At 42.3% G+C, this 22,439-nt stretch overlaps 1 protein-coding gene across 2 annotated transcripts in view; it reads right to left on the bottom strand.

Moving 5' to 3' along the window:
* LOC144312413 (uncharacterized) overlaps positions 1–21,277 on the bottom strand; it is a 128,918-nt gene extending 107,641 nt beyond the window's left edge. The window contains exons 1-3 of one of the 2 annotated variants that reach the window (XR_013377872.1): positions 21,034–21,270; positions 12,051–12,110; positions 8,917–9,034 (exon numbers count right to left, since the gene is read on the bottom strand). The gene's annotated coding sequence lies outside the window, so the exon portion shown is untranslated. Of the gene's footprint in view, positions 1–8,916; positions 9,035–12,050; positions 12,111–21,033 lie in introns of both variants that reach the window. The other variant, XM_077895160.1, reaches the window with a different exon arrangement.
* Between the last annotated feature and the right edge of the window lie 1,162 nt (positions 21,278–22,439).

Raw genomic sequence — 22,439 nt, 5'->3', positions numbered from 1 at the left:
AGCCACCCTTGTGCCCCCACTTACTGAGCTTTTTAAAGGAGGAAATAGCTTAATGGGCACTGTGGCACATGCAGCACAACTGAGTGATAGAGTTAGATAGGTCTTGAAACATCATCTAATCTATCCACATGTTCTGTGGAGTGGAGGCCGAGTCTGAGAGGAGCTACGTGCCAAGAGAGGACAGTCTTGGCAGTGGGGCCTCGATTCCCAGGCCACTTCTCACTTTATCATACCTGTTCTGTCAGCCACATTGGCTCCTCATTCCCTAGCTGTCATTGAGTGCTACCATTCTGTGGCAAAATAGGAAAACAGGCCCGTAAAACGTGTCACACTATAAAGATTCCATTCCAACTTATGTACATCTATAGGGTCTCTATGACCGTAAATATAGGATCCATTGGAAATAATCCTAGATTAGAAGACTCACTCTGTCACTAAGACATGTGAGTTAACTTCTATTTCTTCTTCTGAGCTATAGCTATTCATTACACACTCATCGTTTATACAAAAAACATTAACTAGGTGTCCACTCTATTTCGGGCTCTAGTGTAAAATCCTGTAGAACAACTGTTTTGTTCCTCAAAGAGCTTTTACACTCTAGGAGGGCAATGTAAGACACCTGCTCCCACAAGGGATTATAGAGGCAAATGAGTGGAGGGCAACAGACTCATGGCTGGAAGAGGGTTGGGAAAAGCTTGCCAGATGGACATTTGAAATGTGAAGGCATAGTCATGGGAGCAGTTAGCCAAGCAGGGCAGGGGGCAGGGTAGGCAGATGAGAGAGATCATCACACATCTGGGGAAGGCACAGAGTATGGCCAGACAGAGTTCAAGGGGAAGTCAGGGTGTATACAGCAAGAGATGAGGCCAGCAAGTAAGTGGGAGCCCAGCAACAAAGAACCATGGGCCATCCTCTCTCTTTACCTATTGGCCATGAGTTATGCAGCTGGATTTTGATTTTACAACAGTTATTGTAAAGGCTACATGGGGAATGTGTATCAAGAGCTGAAGACTGGAAAAATGGAAACAAGTTAGGAATCTGTTGCAATGATTTAGGAGAGATGATGGTGTCCTGGCTTATGGCAGCAGCAATGGGACCAGAGAGAAATGGGCATATTCTAGGGATTTTTAAAAGATATTATTTAGGGGCTCTGTGTGGTTCAGTTGATTAAGCATCTGCCTTCAGTTCAGAGGCCTTGGGATCAAGCCCCAAGTCAGGCTTCTTGCACAGTAGGGAGTCTACTTCTCCCTCTGCCTCTCCTCCTGTTTGTTCTCTGTGTGTGTATGTGTGTGTGTGTGTAAAATAAATAAAATATTTTTTAAAAATAGAAGATATTATTTAAAGGGCTTGGAGATTGAGATTGACTGTACATCACAGGAAACAAGGCTGTGTGGGGAAGGGGAGGGGGAGAGGATGCAACATGTTCCTGACCTGGGTGGGGGGTAACGGGCACAAGGTGATTTCATTTGGGACATTAACATGAGGTTCAGATGAAACAGCCACGCATAAGTTTCGTGTAGAAAACTGGACAGGCAATCCAGAGTTCAGCAGAGAGGTTGCCTGGGACTATAATCATCAACATATCTAGGTAAGCGGTACTTAATAAAGAAGAGGAAGGACTGTCAGAGTCACCTCCAGAAGCTTTCTCTAACTGCATGCACCATCCTCTTGAAATTCTCCAATGTCTTTCTTCTTTCCCCAGCCCCAACTGGGGAGGACTCTCCACTCCCAATTCTTGAGCATGTCATAAATCATTACCACCAGTGTATTAAGTGAAGGAGATGAGAACGGGAAACAGCACCCTTAGAGACACAGACATCTAAGGGATGGGTTAAAGGAGGAGAGCAGTGATAGAACGTGAGGAGCATCCAGGGAGATGGACAGAAAACTATCAGAGCAAAATCTACAGAGGTTGGGAGAGGAGACAATGTCACAAAGAAGGACAAGGCCAATCGTGTCAAACATAGTAGAGAGGTGATGTGAAATAACACTTGTTACAGTACCCCACAGAGCCGTGACAAGGACCATGTAAGCATAAGTATATGCAGGTGCTTTCTAAACTATAAAAGAGGGATCCCTGGGTGGCGCAGCGGTTTGGCGCCTGCCTTTGGCCCAGGGCGCGATCCTGGAGACCCGGGATCGAATCCCACATCGGGCTCCTGGAGCATGGAGCCTGCTTCTCCCTCTGCCTATGTCTCTGCCTCTCTCTCTGTGTGACTATCATAAATAAATAAAAATTAAAAAAAAAAAAAAGAAACAGTTTAAACTATAAAAGAGTAGGGACAGTGGTTGAACGTCTGCCTTTGGCTCAGGTCATGATCCCAGGGTCCTGGATTGAATCCCACATTGGGCTCCCCACAGGGAGCCTGCTTCTCCGTCTGCCTGTGTCTCTGCCTCTCTCTCTCTCTCTCACGTATAAATAAAATCTTTTAAAATATATATATATGTATATATATATATATATAAAAGTATACAACCTAAGTATTTACTTTTATAACTTAAGATTCAAGTCCATTCCCACCAGCTCTAGGAGTCCCTCCCTAGACCTTCCAGGCCGTCCTCCGGAGGTGCCCTCAACACCAGTTGAGCTGGCCGGCGGCCAGGCAGTAGGCAGCACTAGCACAGCGCCCAGCCTAGGAGACAGGGAACACGTGCCTGCAGAATGAATGGACGGTTAGGATTGCGTCACTGCATTCCATGATTCTCCTGAACACGGAACAGATCCAGGTTCTATTTTTCAAAAATAGAACCTAATGTGCTTATCCCTTTTTCCTGGCATATCCTTGTTCCTGTTTTATTTCATGCCCTCACAGTTAAGAAAAAAACTAATCAGTTCCTTACAGTTATCAAAAAGATACATTGAAAAGTATTTCCTATGGAAAAAAATTACGTCCTACCGAGAAAAGATACATAAAAAACATTTGCTCCCTCTCAGAACTTCCGTTCTGCTGGGGCCTCGTCTCTCTCCAGAGCCCATGTTTGTTGTCTGACCTCCAGCGTGTTCATATCCAAATCAATCTGAACTAATTTTGCAAGTAAAATGTTTTGAGAACTCACCCTAAGTGCTTTCCTAAATTCTAAACATTTAACATCTGCTTGGCTGGACTCAGTTCCTAGTCTTTTTAGTCTACTTCAATCCACCAATTTGACTTGTCATAATTTATCATTCCAAAATCTCTGTTATTTATTGCCCTTGATTACATGATCACAGGTGTTGTCCTATTTGTTTCCCTCAGTGGTCCTTACATTCTCTTGTGAAATCGCTCTATCTAATTTACCAGGGGATCATTTCTACTCTTTCTGCAGATTCTGAATCTCGTCCTAGTTCTCGAGTGCATTTTTAAGGAGGATCAACTCAAGAAGTTTATCTTCCAGACTTGAAGATTATCAGGCCATCTACATTTCAGAGTCCTACTTTTTATGAGCAGATATTTTTACGAGGTGGTTCCACTAATCATCGATTCTTCATTCTCCTGTGCTTAATCAGTGTTTCCAAGGCCCAAGATGAGCCGCCGCAGACTCCGAGCACGCACCCCTCCCCCCTCCCCCCTCCCCTCCCCCCTCCCCTCCCCCCACCCGGCTCCTGGTGTGCGCGCTCCCGGCTCGCTGCGGAAGCGCACAGGCCTTCCTCTTTGTCCTTTCACACCCAGCAGGGAGCAGTGAGGGGGCCCCACCCTGCAACCTTTGGTCGGAGCCATCTATTGCTCTCAGCCTCGCCACCCACCCCTTTCAACCTCAGGATAATAGCAGATAGGGAAGGAGGAGCTGGCGGTTGCCTAGCACGTATCATGGTAACATGAACAAGTTTAGGAGACTCTCCTCGGCTTCTGTGTCCACCCCACAACCCACAAAGATGGAATGGATTTCTCTCTCTTCCTGCAGACGTGGAGTTCAAGACAGAAGAAAGATCAAAACAGCAGAGCTGCACATGCCTTGCCCAGATGACATACGGGTGCCTGTAACTGTACTCCAACCCCAGCTCAGGATTTATTAAATACCAAAAGGGTAACGCATCCATATAGGCAGAGAGATCCATAGCTATCAGAAGTCTCAGGAGCAGGCAGCTGGACCCAAAACTCTTCCGTGTTATGTATTTATTCCCATCCAGATCTTCTGATGGTCTCTACCTCTTAATGCCATGCTTGCAGGAGAGAGAAGCTTACTTTACTGGGTTTGGGTCAAGAATTTCAGGACCAGTCAGCTGTCAGGAGCGAAGGGTTAAGATAGACATGGACATTGGGGAAATTACTGTAGACCACGGAGCCAAACTAATTTGTATCTATTGCATCCTAAAATGCCAGCTCTTACTTAGAGAAAATATTTGTTGTTCACCCTCCTGCCTCTCTGCCAAAGGGTTTCAGTCCTCCCAACTGATATGTTTTTCTCCAGCAAACCTCTTAAACAGGCTTGTCCTTGGTCAACAGTGGAAATAAAAACTCTTGAGCTGCTTCACTTCTTTCAGTCTTTGGGAAAATAAAAAGAACAACTTGGAAAAGCCATCAGTTAAAATTTGGGTATGTTGGACGCCTGGGTGGCTCAGTGGTTGAACACCTTTGGCTCATGATCCTGAGGTCCTGGGATCGAGTTCCGACATCAGGCTCCCCATAGGGAGCCCACTTCTCCCTCTGCTCTTGTCTCTCTTTCTGTCTCTCATGAATAAATAAATAAAATCTTTTAAAAGATAAAATAAAATTTGGGTATGCAAGTAAAATAAGCTATGTAACATCCTGACGCCTCATTTTGGTTATTTCTAAAGTGGAAATAATAATATCTGTCTCTTACGGTTGCAGTGAGGCCTGAATGACACACCTAATGTAAAGCACAAAGCATCTCACCTAGAAAGAGCTCAATAAACAGAGCTATAATTATGGATGCGTGTATCTACATTATCTTTCTTTCAGTTGTATTGCTTTGCTAGGAAATATACCTGCAAGACCACACTAAGCTCAGGATATAAACAGCTGAGTTTCCAATGAACCCACATTCCTTCGTACTATGGATTAGATCACTAGTATATCTCATAAGCCGAGGTCCCTGTGTGTTAAGAATTTTATCGGTCAGAACCCTGATTCCACCTCTCTCTGGGGCCTTCAACTGTCTCAGGCCTTCTGCTGTACCCCAGGCTCCTCCCCTCTTCCATGCCTGGTACCCAAAGGTCCATAATGGGTAAGCAATTTATTTGTGCCCAAATCTTATCGGAAGGCAGTCTACCAGCCTAAGGGAAACTACCCATCTGGCATAGGTGCTCTGACTCTGGAGAATTACTGGTCCACACTCAACTATATAAAAATCCATTTGTACAAATCCTAAGAAGAGCAAACACTTCACCTGGCAAGCTCTCCAGCAGGGTCCTTGGCTGGCAGGAGCAACCACCCTCACTAGGCACCAACCAAAAGGCCATCCCTGAGCGGTGACAAATCTGGAATTCTCTGGAAGATGCCAGTCCAGGGCCTCCTGCACAAAGGGGACCCTTCTTACTCACTCAGCACCGACTCTGAACACACTGAGAATTGGTTTTGGCTGCAAGGGAAAAGCCAATGTGGCAATGTGGAAAATATAATCTGATGGACAGGATTTGAAATGAAAGACACAATACAGCCCCTAGCTTCCAGGGCCTAAACTCTTACAGGACAGAAGTGTAAATACTTTTGGGAAGCTGAGACCACAGGACACAATATGATGCCACAGCAAAATCTCAAAAGTAGCAAGGGGTTTGAACACTGAAAGACTAACTCCTGTTTTCATACTGTGAATCACCGGGCCCTACAGAGAGAGGAAAAGGTGTATCAGCCAGCATTGACCTTACCTTGCCGGTGCTGAAAAGCTCTCCTAACTGCCTGCAGCGCTCTCTCACAAAAAGATGACTAAGACAAGTTCTGGCTTTTGAGGTGTTTGTACCTGGTGGGGGAGGCTGGCAGGTAACTAAAGTACAAGCCTTACCATGGAAAGGTAAAAAGCTGAGCTCAGCCAAAAGCTGAGCAAAAGCAAAAAGCAGCAGGAGCAGAGAGCTCTAATCTCCCGTCCAGCCAGAAGAGGGGTCAGCCCACCTGGGTCTTGGAAAGACAGCAAGACTGGGGGGGAGGAGAGCTCTCTAAGCAGAGGGAGCAGTGTGAGCAGAGGCAACTCAGAGGGGGAGGAACAGGGTGCAGCAAGGAACCCAGCTCAGTCTGGCCCTGGCAGCAGCCCAGCCAAGTGGGGGTGGGGGTTTGGGAATGGACTGAACATCCAGGAAGATTAGCCTTGACTCTCTGGGCCTTTGGAACATTCCAGATCTGCTTTTGAAAGGAAAGTTTCTGCCATGGGTATCAAGGATGAATTGGAATCAGGAAGAGAGTTGAAATGTGTATCTTTGCATATGTATTTTTTTTTCTTTTCTGCTATTTGAAAAAGCGATCACAGATGCAAAGTGACAACTGTTCAGTCATCATAGGCAGCAAGTACCTGTTCCAGAATATGTATTTACTCTCCATAGCAGTGATTCTCCACCATAGGGGATCTCTCCACTTCTCCTGGTCTCATTCCATCTGACTTAGGGGCCAAAGCTGGCACCTTCTTGCCAAGGGTGCCCTAATAATCTTCCCCCACCTTCAGTCCAGGGTGGCTTGCACTCTCTGCTGTATCTAGCCCACAGAGTGTGGAGTAGAGAATCATCCTCTGATGTGATGAGAAAAGGTAGTGTGATAAAGGTGATGCAAACAGAAATCCTTCTCCTGCTTTGTAGGCTCTATCAGACCAGATCAGCTTTTGTCTAGACATTTGCTTTCCCATGTGCTCCTGGTGCACGGAAGGCTAACTTTCACTGCGAAGAGGTCATTATTACCACCGCAAGTGCACAAGTCCCCACCATCATGTATGATTTGTTTCTGCTTGTTTTTTGTTTCCTTGGTGAATTCCAGATGTAAATAGAATTAAAGGAATAATTCTAAGGGGGATGTTGTTAAGAACTTCGCTTTTTACATTTATCATAAAAACACAATCCCATGCCTTGTTGCTAAAATAGAAACTTTTGATGACAATTTAAACATGAAATATCCACCAGAGACAAACCATGATTATTTATAAAAGGCTCTATCAAGAAATTATTTACTTCTTTACACAATTTCCGCTTTGCTTGTGATTTAAGTCCTAAGAGTATATGCATCTAGTTACTCACGCAAAGTTAATGGAGCTGTTTCTCATTATGTTTTTGATAGTACGGCATGTCGAATCTGACTCTCATCTTACTTTTCCTAATTATTCGTCAGCTTTCCTCACCTGTGTTTTATTTCTTTTGGAGACCCTTTTTTCATTGCATAAGGAAGGCAACATGCAGATCATTCTTTGTGGCTTGGGAATGTTCTCTAATGCTGAAGGCCGTGTTCTGGACCAGGTGCCAACCACTCAGCTTACAAGAGTAAGAGGACTAATTTGTAACTGTCTCCTGCAGAAGCTCTTCCCCGGGCTTCCAAATACTATCCTTTGCACCTGATTCAAAAAGGGAGGATCCCAGTAGGACCTGTTATAATTTCTCAAAGTGCCCCTAATCATCAAACCTCGTCTTTTTCTCCTCAGTGTGGAAGTCACTGTGCTCTTCCCAGCTATCAAATTAAGAAAGAAGCAATTGACTATAGGATGGGTCATTGGCCAGAAACTCGCTCCTATGATGGTGATGGTGAGGAAAGTTCTGGCACAGCACTTCAGACTGAAGAGACTTTTATGACAGATGAAGCCAGGAGAGTATCTGTTATTTTTCCAGCACACTTTCAAGCTGGATGAACACAGCTGATCTCTTAATTCCCAAACCAATGGATTTTAAAGGGCAAACAGTCCCATAGCAAATACTGAAACAGATCGTCCCCGGTGTCATCTTCAGCTACTAGTTTAGATGAGTGTCTTGGAATCAACACAGTGGTAAAGAGAATAAATCTCCCACCAACCACACGTGGGGAGCTGACACCTCCTCGATGCACCACAAACCATTCCTACTGTATAGAGTCCTAATGGAGAAATAAACCTGTCACATAAAAATTTCATTTCCAAGAAAGCTTTATTATCCAACAAAGGGGGAAAGGGTGAAAAAGAGAGACAAAAACTAACATTTTCTGAGCATTTGTACCTAAATGCAGGCACTTTGTCTGTTATCCCTTTTAATTCCCAAACAAAACAAAACAACAGAAAAACTTGTAAGAGACACTTCTTCCATTTTACAGAAAAGGAAATTAAGCTTCAGAGAAGTGACCTAAATAAGCCAAAGTCACACAACTCCTAAAATGTCATGTCAGGTTCCAAATCCTACATTCTCTTATGCCAAAGCCCATCTCCCCTTGAAGGAGCCTGCTAATTTTAACTTGTTGCAAGTAATTTGGTATTGGGTGTATATTCTAAACAAGAGAAGAGGGTGGTAAAGAAATGAAGCTAGATATCCCCCAGTTTTTCACATTACTGGTAAGAGCAGTATCCTAGATTATTGGGGGGGGGGGGGCTACAAAATAAAAGTCATTTATAGCTGGTGTTCAAAACATTACATAATCATATTTTTGCAACAGCAGCAGAAGTAAATTTTCTTTCCCTAACATGTCTGGTTGTACTAATACTGAAATTAGACTGTGGGTGCTGAGCATGGAGCAACTAATGAAAAGGCACCCAAGAACTTTTATAGAGAACCAGTCTGGAGACAAAGGCTTTGCCACAGATTCCTACAGTAGGATAAAGATGTCCCATGCAGGCTTGGGAACCGGGTGGGGAAGGTGGGGGCCAAAGCAAAGGAATTCAGAGATATAACTTTTACCTTTACATCCTGTCAAATTATATAATCTGAATGTACACAGGCAATTTCCCCAGGAACTTTAGGAAATCATCTGTGTGTGTCTGTGTGTGCATGTCCATACATACTAGCACACTAGCACACATCCTATTTGTCACCTAAAGAAGACTTACCTAGATTGCACCCCAGTGCATGGCTCACTTCCAGAAGATCAATTGATGTTCAATTCCAGAAAATAAGCAATAAGAGCTTGGAGCCCAGTATGCTAATATTCACCAGTATCCTTAGAGTCTAGGGAAAAACAAAAAAAGATTTTGCGCTTGGCCAATGTTATGCTGTGGGGTAAAAAAAAAAAAAAAAAAATCCCCCCACCATCATGAGCAGGGTGGGTCTCCAGCTCTCCAAGAAAATCTTGTGGCCTCTGAGGATAACTCTGTTATCAAGAACCACAGTGGTGACCATCAAACAAACACACATGGAAGTAAATTTCTTTTTAACGGTCATTTTCCTAGAATGGCAAATATCCCAGCATGTGTGTATCTACTTAGAGTAATCACCATATTAGATGTTCCCAATGAATACCAGGTTTGTTCCACATGGTTATTTGAAGAAGTCGTTTGAAAGTGCTAACACTTTTCACACACACACACAAATGGCCAAAATATTTACCACAAAAGTCTACAAAAGAATACTGAGAAAAAGGCATGACACCAAGCTTTGTGGAGATTCCTTAAACCTTGGTCTCCTCATCTGTAAAATGGGGGTAATAATACCCTCTTCTGCCCACGTCATGGAAGTATTGAAATTTTAGAAAATGTGTCAGTGACCAATGCAAGGCATTTTAACTTGACTCACCTCATAAAATCGGCACGACATAGTATGGGATGAGTTTCAAGTGATAGTCATGCCAGTTGTAAAAAAAAATTAAGTAAGAAATCATAGTAGGGGGGCGCCTGGGTGGCTCAGAGGGTTAAGCATCTGCCTGCCTTCTGCTCAGGTTGTAATCCCAGGGCCCTGGGATCCAGCCTGGAGTGGGTGCCCTGCTCAGCAAGGAGTCTGCTTCTCCCTTTCCCTCTGCTTCTCCCCCTGCTTGTGCTCTCTCAGCTTCTGTCTCCCTTAAATGAATCAATACAATCTTTAAGAAACTGCAGTAAGGAAAACATACTTAGCGGCATGCCTGACACTGGAGCAAGAAGAAAAGCAAGAGCAGAAGATGAAATAAAAGCATCTCTTCTTTTCCTTTTCTTTTTCCTTTTTATCCCTTGACCCCATCACCTTCTACCACGCTGTGTAACTTAGTTATGACCTCCCCTGGGCACCCTCGCCTCCCCTGCTGGACTGCACGCTCCTTGGGGGGTGGGGGTGGGGGGCAAGCCATTTGTTCACTCCTGGGCCCCAAGCATCCAGCACAGCCCCTGGCACAGGGTGTCTCACGAAATAATTCTTCAACAAATGGGTGGTCAGGGTGGTAATGATGCGAGGCATCCAGTGCACCTTTGAGAAGGGCCGATGGAAAGGATTTCTGTGGGCTGGTTCCTTAACTAACATTCCGGGAAAAACCCAGTGGCTGCTTTGATCTGTCAGTCAGGACTTGGTGATCCCAGAGAGATGGGTAGATGGGGGCTGCTCTGCACGTGGCTACATGGGAGCGCCCTGGGACTGTGCTTTCTGAACTTCGTCGTGCATCCCCGGACTGAGAGCCCTCCTGTCCCGCCAGGGCCCCGCCACCGGCCTCTCCTCCCCTGGGGATGCGGTCACCAGCACCCCAACACCCCCTCTGTGCTCCTTCAAGGACAAGGACATGCAACTCCCCCACCAGTTGTCCTCTTCCTTCCCCTGGGGCCTGTCAGGCACTTTCCAGAGCAGGATCCCACCTACTTTTCCTAGAACTGCTGTCTTTTATCTACAGGCGCTGAGCTGGGGGGCGGGGAGGGCGTCCCAGGGAGGGAGGGAGGGAGCCCCGCCCTCCCCCCTCCCGCGGGCAGGAGAGTCCCCCGCCCTTCAGGGGGAGCCCCGCTGAGGACGTTTGTGTTCCAAAGCCTGGTTCCTCACCAACGCTTCTTCTTCTTTTTTTTTTTTTAATTTTTATTTATTTATGATAGTCACAGAGAGAGAGAGAGAGAGAGAGGCAGAGACACAGGCAGAGGGAGAAGCAGGCTCCATGCACCGGGAGCCCGACGTGGGATTCGATCCCAGGTCTCCAGGATCGCGCCCTGGGCCAAAGGCAGGCGCCAAACCGCTGCGCCACCCAGGGATCCCTCTCACCAACGCTTCTGATCCAACTCACTGACCTTCAGGGCTGGCAGAGACCTTAGAAATCAAATTCGACTGCCCTATTTCAGAAACAAGCCCAGGGAGGAAAACTGACCGGGCCGAGGGCCCCCAGCCAGCGAGTCGGGCGGGAAGCCTCCCCCACTCAGTCCCTCGGTGCCCCGTAGTGCCGGGACTGTCTGTGCAAAGGCACTAGCTTCCCAAGAGTGAACACCAGCAGTACTGTAAAAGCAGCCGCAAAAGAATGCAGACATTTGTAGGAATGAATCGGATTTTCATAATTTTGAAATGCCTATATCCAAATGAATCCAGTAGTAGTAGTTACTTGATCTATTAAAAAAAAAAAACAAAAAAAAAAAACCTCCTTTTTTTCCCCCCAAAAGGCTTCCCTAGCTTGTTGCTTTAAATAACCTGTTCTCCCTAATGTATGTGAAATATGTTCTTTTTAAAGGTTTTATTTATTTATTCATGACAGACACAGAGACACAGGCAGAGGGAGAAACAGGATCCATGCAGGGACTGGATGTGGGACTCGATCCTGGGACTCCAGGATCACACCCTGGGCCCAAGGCAAACACTCAACCTCAGAGCCACCCAGGCATCCCTGAAATATGGTTTTCATTCATACACTTTGCTGTTGTAATCTCAGTGCACAATGTAGTCTTGTAAACTGTGATTTAACTCTAAATTTCTTGATATAATCATTATAACAAATGAGTGTCTACTTCAAGAGATATGACCAAGTTTTCCAAAATTGGGTTAATAAAGTTAGGTTTGGGGGGAGGGGCATATAGATGAAATAAAGTCAGTAAACTCCAAACAAATGTTTTTGCAAAAATATGTTTATAAATCAGTGTCATTGAGAGAGTAGAGGTTGCTTCTAAAGTCTGTATTGGCAAATTAAAGAAGACACAAAAAATAAGAACATTCAGACCATGGTACTCTAGAGTTGAAAGGCCATGAAGATGTATTATCTAGTCCAACCATTTCAAAGTGTGGATAAGAAAACAAAAGCCCAGAGCAGGGACTGGCTCACCCAAGGTCAGCGAGGTCTGCGGCTTCCCAGTCGGGTTCTCACTTTATCATAGTTTTCACACTGGGTGGAAAAAGAAAGGAGTAATAGGGTAAGACCAGAGAGGAGCATGGAATTTTCAGGAAATGTCATGCGTTCCACCCAACCAATAGGGAAACTCTCAAAGTGTTTTTGTCCATTCTATTTAGTTCTGGCAAAAGAGTAAATGGATCTTTCAGATTCACTGGGAGAAAAAAAGTGTAAACAAAGGCTGGGTGAGCAAGCAAGCTTCACTGGAGTCAGATTTATTTCCAGGGATCAAGACAAGGATAGGGAGAGATTGCTCATGGGAAGGAATGTGAAGTGTGCCAAAGTCCCAACCAGACTCCTGAAATGCATTCTTAAGAAACTTGCCTCTAAGTCAGGGTTCTAAACCCAGAGACTTTGGGCAATGTCTGTAGACATATTTGGTTGTCACAACTGTGGAAGGGGCTGTTACTGGCATCTAGCATATTGAGGCTAGGGATGCTGCAAAACACCCTACAATACACAGGATAGCCCTCCCCCCTACAAAAACACACCGGCCTCAAATGTCAATAGTACCAAGTCTGGGAAGCCTTCTTCTAACTGCTACTTGTCAATCAATTTTCTGCTCAGATTCATCAAAAGCTCCCTTCGGAACCCAAGAAATCAAGTAAAAACTCTCAAGACTCATTGGTCTCTCTTCGGATCTTCAGATTTTTAACTCCCTCCCCCCAAAAAAATCCAGATGAAGAGGAGGCCAGCAGAACAGGAAACAGCAATTTCAATAAAAATACTTAGTGCTGAAAATATATGCGTAGGAGAGACGACTTTCCAGGCACTTATATTTTCCTTGCTCTTTGTTGTCATTCCACCCATCCTTGGTAAATTTGTTTTCGTTTTAAGTGTTACAAGCAGTTATTATGTATTCCAGGCAGGGCTCCCAAGCTGTGACAATTTAAATGAGGGAGATTTTTTTTTATAGGGGAAAAAATGATAAAAGTATAAATGGTTTGTTGAAACACTGAAGAAAAGCTTACCTCAGAGAACAAAATGCTTTTATATGTAGTCTTAATATTAATCCAAAATGAAAATGTCCTTCACTTCAAAAGGGTAAGATTTGGCAGGTATAAGATATAAAAGGGCAAGGATATGTCCCCTCCACATTTAGAAATGTGCATCTCCCAAAAAGGCTTTGAAATAAATAGTATATAAGAAGCTACGAGTAATTTTTAAAATGGCTTAAATCTTTTACACTTTCTACTCAAAGGAATAAAAGAGCTCACAAGGGCACAACAGAAGAACAGAAGGGACCTTGGACGGAGGATATGAAAACTTAGGTTCCAGTCTAGGGTCATTAACATTCCCCATGGCCTTGGGCAAACAGTATTTCTTATGTGTTCCTTTACTCTACAATTTAATAATAATAATAATAATAATAATAATAATAATAGTCTTACAGAGGTTGTTGTGAGGCTCAAAACTCACATTAATGTAAATGCAAAAATAAATGCAAATGCCAGCATGTAGCTTCCCTACTACCCCTTCTCATGCCCCCCTTGCCTCCCACCCCCACCCCACCCCAACCCCCATGTGCAGCACCATTGCCAGTGGACCCCTTTCCTTCAAAATAAGGAGCAGCCACCACTGGCAAGCTTCCAGGGTAGGATCACACCCAGAGCCATGACGAAGAAGAGCTTTTGATGGATTACTTACTGCACACTTTAAAATTTCCTTTTTTTTTTTTTAAATTAAGAAGACATTTCTATAAGGTAAGGAATTATTGGGGGCACCTGGGTGGCTCAGTGCTTGAGCATCTGCCTTTGGCTCAGGTCATGATCCCGGGGTCATGGGATCGAATCCCACATCAGGATCCCTGCAGGGAGCCTGCTTCTCCTTCTGCCTGTGTCTCTCATGAATAAACAAATAAAATCTTAAAAAAAAAAAAAGAAATTATTGGAGTAGGGTGAATATGGCACAAATAAATATCTTTATAGAAGAGTCCTGACAGGGTGTCATGCCCCTGAAACCAAAATGTTAAATGTTAACTACCAAAGAGAAAATTTGCTTTCTTGAAACTTCAAACAAGCTGTTGAATGAGTGAATGAGTTAGCAACAATTCTGAAGGGGCCAATCAGTGGAATTTATTTACTTTGTGAAGTAGCTTGAAATCTTATTGGTTGTGTCACAACATGAAAGGAGACAGAAAATATGTCTTTGGTTTGCAGGGGGGAGGATCAAAATGGAAAATAATTATTAAGGGAACAAAAAGAAAAAGCAGCACTAGATGATAAGATGGCATATCCAAAAGGAGGAGAGAAGTTTCTGGAACATTTGGAAGTTGTTATTTTGTTTATGAGCCTTTGGTATGTTTAAAACAAAACTTTATAGAAGCAACAAAATGGTGGATAAAGGAAAACTAGCTGATATAATTTATTGAGGCTCTCCAAGGGCTTTTGACAAAGTCCTACACAAGAGACTGTTCAGGGAACTTGCCAACCACTGGATAAGAGGTAAAAGGCTGTCAGTCATGAGTTAAAAGAGAGTTAAGAGATAGAGGGGGAAGGAAAGAATAAATGACCAGCTCCCAGCATGGAAAAGAGTTAATAGTGGGGTATCAGCAATCGGTGTAAGAGTAGTATACTCCAGGATATTTATTAACACCCTTGAAAATGAACTAAATAATGAGGAGCTGAAATTTGCCGACTAAACAAAACTATTTTGGTTCCCTAAGTCTATACAGATGGATGTGAGAAACACAGAATCCAAACTCAGTAATTGGGTAAAACAGTGGCAGATGAAACTCAGAGCAGACAACTGCAAAGTATTGCATGTTAGAAGTAGCAATTTAAATTACTCATCCACTCGGGTGAGTTCTGAATTAGTTCTAAACTTACAAGGAAAAGATCTAGGCTCAAGGAAGACATCTTAATGAAGATGTATGTGTGGTGCTCAGTAGAATTTAAAAAAAAAAAGAAAGAAAGAAAGCAAATACACTATTAAATTGCAGTAAAAATGAAACAGAATATATGCCAACGTCATACAGAAATCAATGGTGCCCACCTGTTCTACAAGCAGTTAAAATCACCTTGTTTCCGAAGGAAGATGGCAAAAATAGAAAGAAACATCTGATAACACCCAGGAAACTCATTACAAGTGGTAAGAAAAGACAGGCAAAACCTCATATGGGAAGTTTTTTTTTTTTTAAGTTATATATCATTAATAATTTGAATGAAGTAAAGATGAACCTAAGGGGCATATAGGTTTTCCATAAAGGTAAAAACCTATATTAATATTTTTGCAACTTAAATTGTAGGGAGACTAGAAACTGTCTGTAAATGGCATCAAAGACAAATTGAATTTTCTTCTAATATGAGATGCTATGGGCTGGTAGGGGCCTCAGTTGTGCCTCATGGGATCCAGTCTGTCTTCTTTCTTCTAGTTGCTATTTGTCATTTGTTCTAAGATGGGAAATAAGTAAATGTATGTATCATAAAGTCTTATAAATATTATTTCAAATAATAATTTGCCATTTGCAATTATTTAGACCTTCTTCCAAGCCCAGAAAGATGCACAGAGATCTAATATTGAAATTTTGTACCAACTCCAAAAAATAAAGGCAAGTGTCAGGTAAACACAATAGTTAACTCATCGTATTCACCTGACCCTGTAAGTTCCTGAATACACAAATCATTGCACACTCCTTTCTCCATCTTCCCCAAGAGACAATTCATCAATGGATCTGACCATCAGGAGCAATAAGACTGTCCACCCCTGTGCCCTTCTCTTCTCCCCAAATGTTTAAGTGAGATTTCAACTGTGGTTACCAGGAGGTAATCAATCCCCAGGCTTCCAGAGATCAAGCCTCTGCTGACGGAGGTCAGAAAGAAATGCTCTCCCACAATGCCAAGTACTTTATAATTGACCCAGTGCTTGTTGAGAAAATGACGTCCTCACACTCCAGTAAGGATTGCGCAATTGGGCAGGTACATGGAGGGTAGGGGATGTTGGTGGAAACGGTTACTGGCTGATGCCCTTCCTACAGCATTTAGATCTCGCCAGAGGATTGGGGACGAGGTACTGGAGTCTTGGCATTTTTTTTTAAGCCCGTATTTACTATGTTGAGGCAATTGATGTGGTATGGAACTTCAGAAGTATTTTTCCTTATTTGTTTTTCTTCCTGAAACCTAACCCCTGAATCCTGTGGTAAACAAAAATAAACAAAGAATGACCAACAAGAAAATATGAGCAAGAACAAACCAAATATTAATGTAAAAATAGCATTAGAAGCTAAAAATTTAATTTCCCCACAGAAGAATCACAGCATAGCATGTTTTTCTGTTTTTAGTCTTGTAAGTGGAGTATAATTATTCTGTAAGGGGTCAGCTTATCCATAAAAAATGATATTTTTTTCAGACAGGCATTTGAATGCTTAATAAAACATTTCTGATAACATAGATATTTTCCTCTTCAAAGATGTAGATTCTTTCTAAAAGAGGGCATAAGGTAACATTTTCACAGCAATTCTGCGAAGTATGAAAGGCAGCACAATTTTCTGGGTGTTGGCATAATACAAGAGCATTATATCAAGTAGAAAGTTACTGCCATGGGTCACTCTTTACATAAGTATCTTCACCTCTACACTCTGCACCAGAATATCTTATAAGCTTCTTTCAAAAGGTAAACACACACACACACACACACACACACACACACACACACAGAGCTGTTGAATCCTTTGCTATTTTTAAATTACATCTACTTATCACTTATCTTTGTTCTACTAATGATGATTTGTACATATCCATATTGCTACCCCTACCCCTCACTTGACCCTTCCCCCATCTCTACAGATTCCAGATTTTGTGAATGACAGTATCAACACCACTATCATCCAAACTATTAAACTAAACATACACAGCAATGGGGTGAGTGACATATTCAGTATGCTCAGTATTGGTCATCCAAAAGGGCAATTATAATCCTTGTATGGGGGGGGGGGGTGCCTGGATGGCTCAGTCAGCTGAGTGCCCGAATCTTGATTTCAGCTCAGGTGATCTCAGAGTAATGGGATTGAGACCCACATCAGGGTCCATGCTCAGCACGGAGTATGCTTGAGATTCTCTCTTTCTCAGCCTCTCTCTCTCTCTCTCTCTAGCAAATAAATTAATCTTTAAAAAAATTAAAAATAAAATAAATAAATAAAATCCCTGTATGGTAAACAACTCATCCAGGTAGGTAGATATTACTTATCTGAGACACTAACTCTCCAGAATATAACCACAAGAAAAAAAGAGTTCCTTAACAGCAAAAATAGATGTCAAAACACATGCAATTCCCTTTTAGATGAACCCCTCAGGTTGTTGCTCAAAGCCAGTTTGCTTTTTTTGTAAGTTAATTACTATATTGATTGCATAAGAATATTTTCCTCAGTGTAGATCATTCTTGTAGTCTATGAATTAAACCTTCATAGTAAAGTAACAGCTTTACCAACATAGGATTCCCATAGCATATAAACCATCTATTGAAAGTATACAATTCAATGTTTTTTAGTACATTCACAGATCTGCACAACTATCACCACAATCCATTTTGGGATATCTTTATCACCTAAAGAAGAAAAGCCATATCCTTGATCAACCATTCCTCTAATCCCTTATTCCCATCCCTATCCCAGCCCTAAGGAATCACTAATCTATTTTCTATCTCTATAGCTATCCCTATTCTGGGCTTTCATTTGAATGGACCCATCTATGATCTTTGTGACTGCATTTTTTCACTTAGCACAATGTTTTTAATTTTTTTAAGATTTTATTTATTCATGAGAGACACAGAGAGAAAGGGGGGCAGGGACATAGGCAGAGGGAGAAGCAGGCTCTGCAGGGAGCCCAATCTCAGGACCCCAGGATCACACCCTGAGCCAAAGGCAGACACTCAACTACTGAGCCACCCAGGCATCCCTGCACAATGTTTTTAAGGTTTATCCATACTGTAGTGGGCATCAGTCCTGCATTACTTTTTAGGGCCAAATAATATTCCATTGGATGGATATACCACCTTTTACTTGTCTATTTATCAACTGATGGATATTCTGATTGCTTCTATTTTTTTTTTTTTTTGGCTACTATGAATTAATGCTGCTGTAAACATTCGTGTACAGGACATATGTTTTCATTTCTCTTAGATATACACCTGGGAATGGAACTGCCAGTCATATGTATGGGTCTGTGGATCTGTGTTTAGTTATTTGATGAACTGCCAGACTGCTTCCCAAAACAACTACACCACTTACATTCCCCCCCAAGTATGTGGGGGTTCCAATTACTCCACATCTTCGTCAACATTTATAATTGGATTTTTGACCATAAGCTTTCTGATGAGTGTGAAGTGGTATCTCATTATGGCTTTCACTTCTGTTTCCCTGATGGCTATAGATGTCAAGCATGTTTTCATGTGCTTATTAGCCATTTTTATATCTTCCTCAGAGAAATATCAATTCAGGTTCTTTGCCCATTTTTTTTTAATTGGGAGCCAGTTTACATTTACTTTACACATTATTTTAACAGCTGGTTTTCCAGCTGACAAATAATGAGGAGTAGCAAATAATAAGTAGGGAGGAGCTATTAGAGACAGACATACTAGCTAACCTGAGAAGGAAAAAAAATATGAAAAGCAAACGTAAGACCTCAAAAAGCAGAACATCCTCCAGTCCTGTAGGATAGAAAGGGCAGTGTCAATGGGCCCTAGCAATATCTTTGTGTTACAATATGAAAAAAAGACTGAAGTTTACTGTGATTACCTTATATCTTCTTTATAGGATCATTTCAAACTCTATGTGAACCATTTACAAAGGCTGGGAGGTCTGTAATATAATTTAGGGCTGTAGCAAAGGGGGATTAAACACTTGTTACCAACGGTGTACTCTTAAATGTTTTATAGCCGATTCTCCAGGGAGAAGAAAAGGTCTGATTTTGTACTTCCAGAGCTGATTTCAAGCTACCAAAGTGATGTCGACTGGCACAAGAACTTCCTGGAAATTTAACAACTGGCTCACAAACCAGCAGAAGCCAGCTTGGATATACCACAGCATGATGTGTGACTTATATAAACTAAACACTATGTTAGTCTCTTTACATACATTACCTCATTTACTGCTCTCAACCATCTTTAAGAAGGAATAAGTGTATTCACCCTCCAAACAAAATGAGGCTTAGAAAGATTGTATAACCTTGCCCAGGGAGACACAGCTAGGAAATCCATTCTGGTCTTTCCAAAGACTATGTCCTCCCTGGTATATTAAATCAGGCCTCACTTTTAAGTTAGTCAAAAGCAATTCTTAAGTTGGATTAAAGGTACTTCTGAAGGAGAGTTATCCATTACTCTGATATTTTACTCCTTTGGAATACCATAAGCCTTGACATCAAGGAGCAAGTGAAGTGTCATACAAAGGTATTCAGAGCCAGAAGCAGCTCCCTACAGCTTCACCAGAGACAAATGGACAGAGGCCTGTTAAGTGATAAGGCCAAAAGTCAGACAAGAATTTGCAAACAAAGCTTTCCAGCTCCCCAAGCAGTATGGAAAGTGGCCCTGAGTAATCTAGAGGCAGTCCCTTCCAGTTTCATGTTCATCAAGAACTCCTGCCAAGACCAGCCCAGCCCCTGCCAGGGTTGCACAAGGGGCATCAGTTCATGCACATCAATTCTGCATGCCCCTGGTTCATGCATTCCCACCTGCAAAGTCAGTATGATAATCTACCTTAGCGAAGAATCTTATGGGAAAATGCAGGAAATCCCATTTCAGCATAAATTATGTGACAATATTCCCCCCAACCTGCACTGTGCATCAAAAACCAAGGTAGCAACTGACCACACTTTTTGGAGAAGAGAAAGTATATTCTGGAGCTGAACATCACCAGGATTGTATTCAAATAAAACACCAAATTCTCCACCCAGAAGCTAATGATCACTATACTTAAAAATTTGTAATTAGACAAATTGTATGGAAGGAATCACTTATGCAATCAGTGGCAAGTTTCAACTTCTGTTTCCAACCCGTATCAAAGAGGTGGGTTGATCCACCATAGGATAACACATTCCCTTTGCCTTCCCTGGCACTCACTGTGGAATATATTACTTCCATTATGGAAGCCGCTCTTGTATGCTTGTTAGGTAAGTAAGATTTGTAATTCAGCAACCAAGCTTTGGTAATTACCTCTATGCCAGCCAAGGCTCAAACCTCACTACATACCAATGTCCAAAAGGGTTCAATTCTCTAAACAACCCAAGAAAGGTATCAGTCAAGGCTTTGGAAGCTCTACTTTTAACTTATGGCAAGAACATACAGCTATATTCTCTCAATATCTTCAAGAAGCTGGGGCTGTTAATGTACAATACTCTTCATTGTATTTTGCTCTGCTCTATATTAAAACCTGAATGAACTGGATAAAAAAAATATATATATGCGCTTTTCTTTAACCTTTCACCCAACAAAGAATACAATAAACAGTAGCCTCATTCAGAGTTCTTTGGTACAAAGCAGAATGCTTTGACACTTAATATTGCCATGACTATAGGTTTAGTAGTAGACATGCAGGGGAATAAAAGGAAAAAAGGCAAAATAAAGCAGTGATGGACCCCCCCCCCCCTTTTCCATAGCCCACATTATTGGCACCCATGTCCACCTTCTGTGGATGGCCCATCAATAACTAAGACTGCTTTCCTGGACATTAAAACACTCTATACCAGCTTTCATCATACCATGCTCTCTTCATCTTCCCTCTATTCCTCTCATGCTCCATTTTGTAGGTTAGCCATGTGGAACCTCATGTCCTTAGGGCCAGGCTTTTGGTTGTTAAGAAATACAATACATTAGTCCAATGAGCTAATGGGAAAAGAATAAAGTAGATGGCACCACTCATCCTCCTGTAGGAATATTCAAACGGCTACCTTGGGCCTTCTGGCGATGATGGCCATCTCTATTGACTTACCCCAAGAATGATTCCAGAGGTGAAGTTCCCAGCGCAGATTGTAAGAAAAGATGACACCATGTCAGGCTTCATCCTTGGCCACTGGAATGGAAATAGTCAAAGGGAAGGTTGGGTGACATGAGATTACATGGCTAGACCTGGCCACAACAACATGGACCTTTCTCAACAGTATGCAGATGGCCAAACAGAAACCTAGCCAGCCTTCCCCGAGGGACTCATTTCCATTCCCATGTCTGTGCAGATTAACCACAACCAACATTTGAGTCACAACACCCAACAAAGTGGATGACTTGTAGAAAACAATGTTTTAGAATTCAAGTACCAGAAACATCAGTCTCTAGCAACAACCCTTATCATAACCAAGATGTTGTGAGTTGTGCAACCAAGTTCATGTGGCTGGAAGGTTCTTTTGTTTGCCAGCCAGGTAAAACAAGGGTCGACTCTTTTAAACAATCTCCCTTCCCCTACATACCCATCATACACAGAATTCCTTTTGAAGCCACTGAAAATCCCTGTCACAGAACAGAGGGATCAGAACAATCCATTTGTTTCTATATTAACGTATGCTCTCCCTCCAACTATTCTAGCGAGTTGCCTTTTCTTTTTCAGACCTCTTGTCAAAATTCTCACATTCCAGGAAGGCTTTTTCTACAATGAGTCTCCTCTAAATCAAAATGGCTCCAGTCCAAAGGTTGTGCCAAAGAAAAATTCAACTAGCTGCCAGCAATGTCTGGCAGTTTGACTGACCTTTCCTTTCTCTATGTTTTTATTTTTTAATTGTCATGTCTATTCCAGTTAAGTGACAAACATGTGAGGTAGGAATTGCTTTTATCCTTGTGTTTTTACAGTGCTTCAGATGATGACTCTACTCAATAAATTGAAAATCATTATTATATACAAATGCATATGCTAATGCATGACCTGCAAGCTCGGATGGCAGAGTGAATAAACAATTACTGGCAAACACCATGGCATGGCATTTCAATGAAGTCATCACAGAATCACTAGCAATTATCTTTGCAAACTTAAGGTGAGGTGTCTGCGGACTCAAAAAGAGAAATGTACACTTGTGTTTTAAAAGGAGAAATCAGACTCAACACCTTCACATCCAGATCCAGAAATACATTATAATCATATCAACACACACATGTGCACACACACACACATACACACAGTCGCATGCCAGGGTGAAAAAGCAAGGCAGTTTTGTTCAAAAAAGAAACCCTATCACGTTAGTCAAATGCTATTCCTCAGAAACATGACAAGATTGATGACGCTGAGTAGAAGGCAAAGATATGAAATAGTATGACTATTGTGCAGTTTTAAGTTTTGTCTTGCTTGATATTGGGCAATTAAAGAAGTACACCCTGAAATCATCTTCTCATCAGGTGGACTCTTAAGTGTTT

This window comes from Canis aureus, chromosome 1 (genome assembly GCF_053574225.1).
Source record: "Canis aureus isolate CA01 chromosome 1, VMU_Caureus_v.1.0, whole genome shotgun sequence".
NCBI classification, from domain to species: Eukaryota; Metazoa; Chordata; class Mammalia; order Carnivora; family Canidae; genus Canis; species Canis aureus.
Note: the sequence above shows the minus strand (reverse complement) of the source record. Positions and strands in the feature narration are given on the sequence as shown.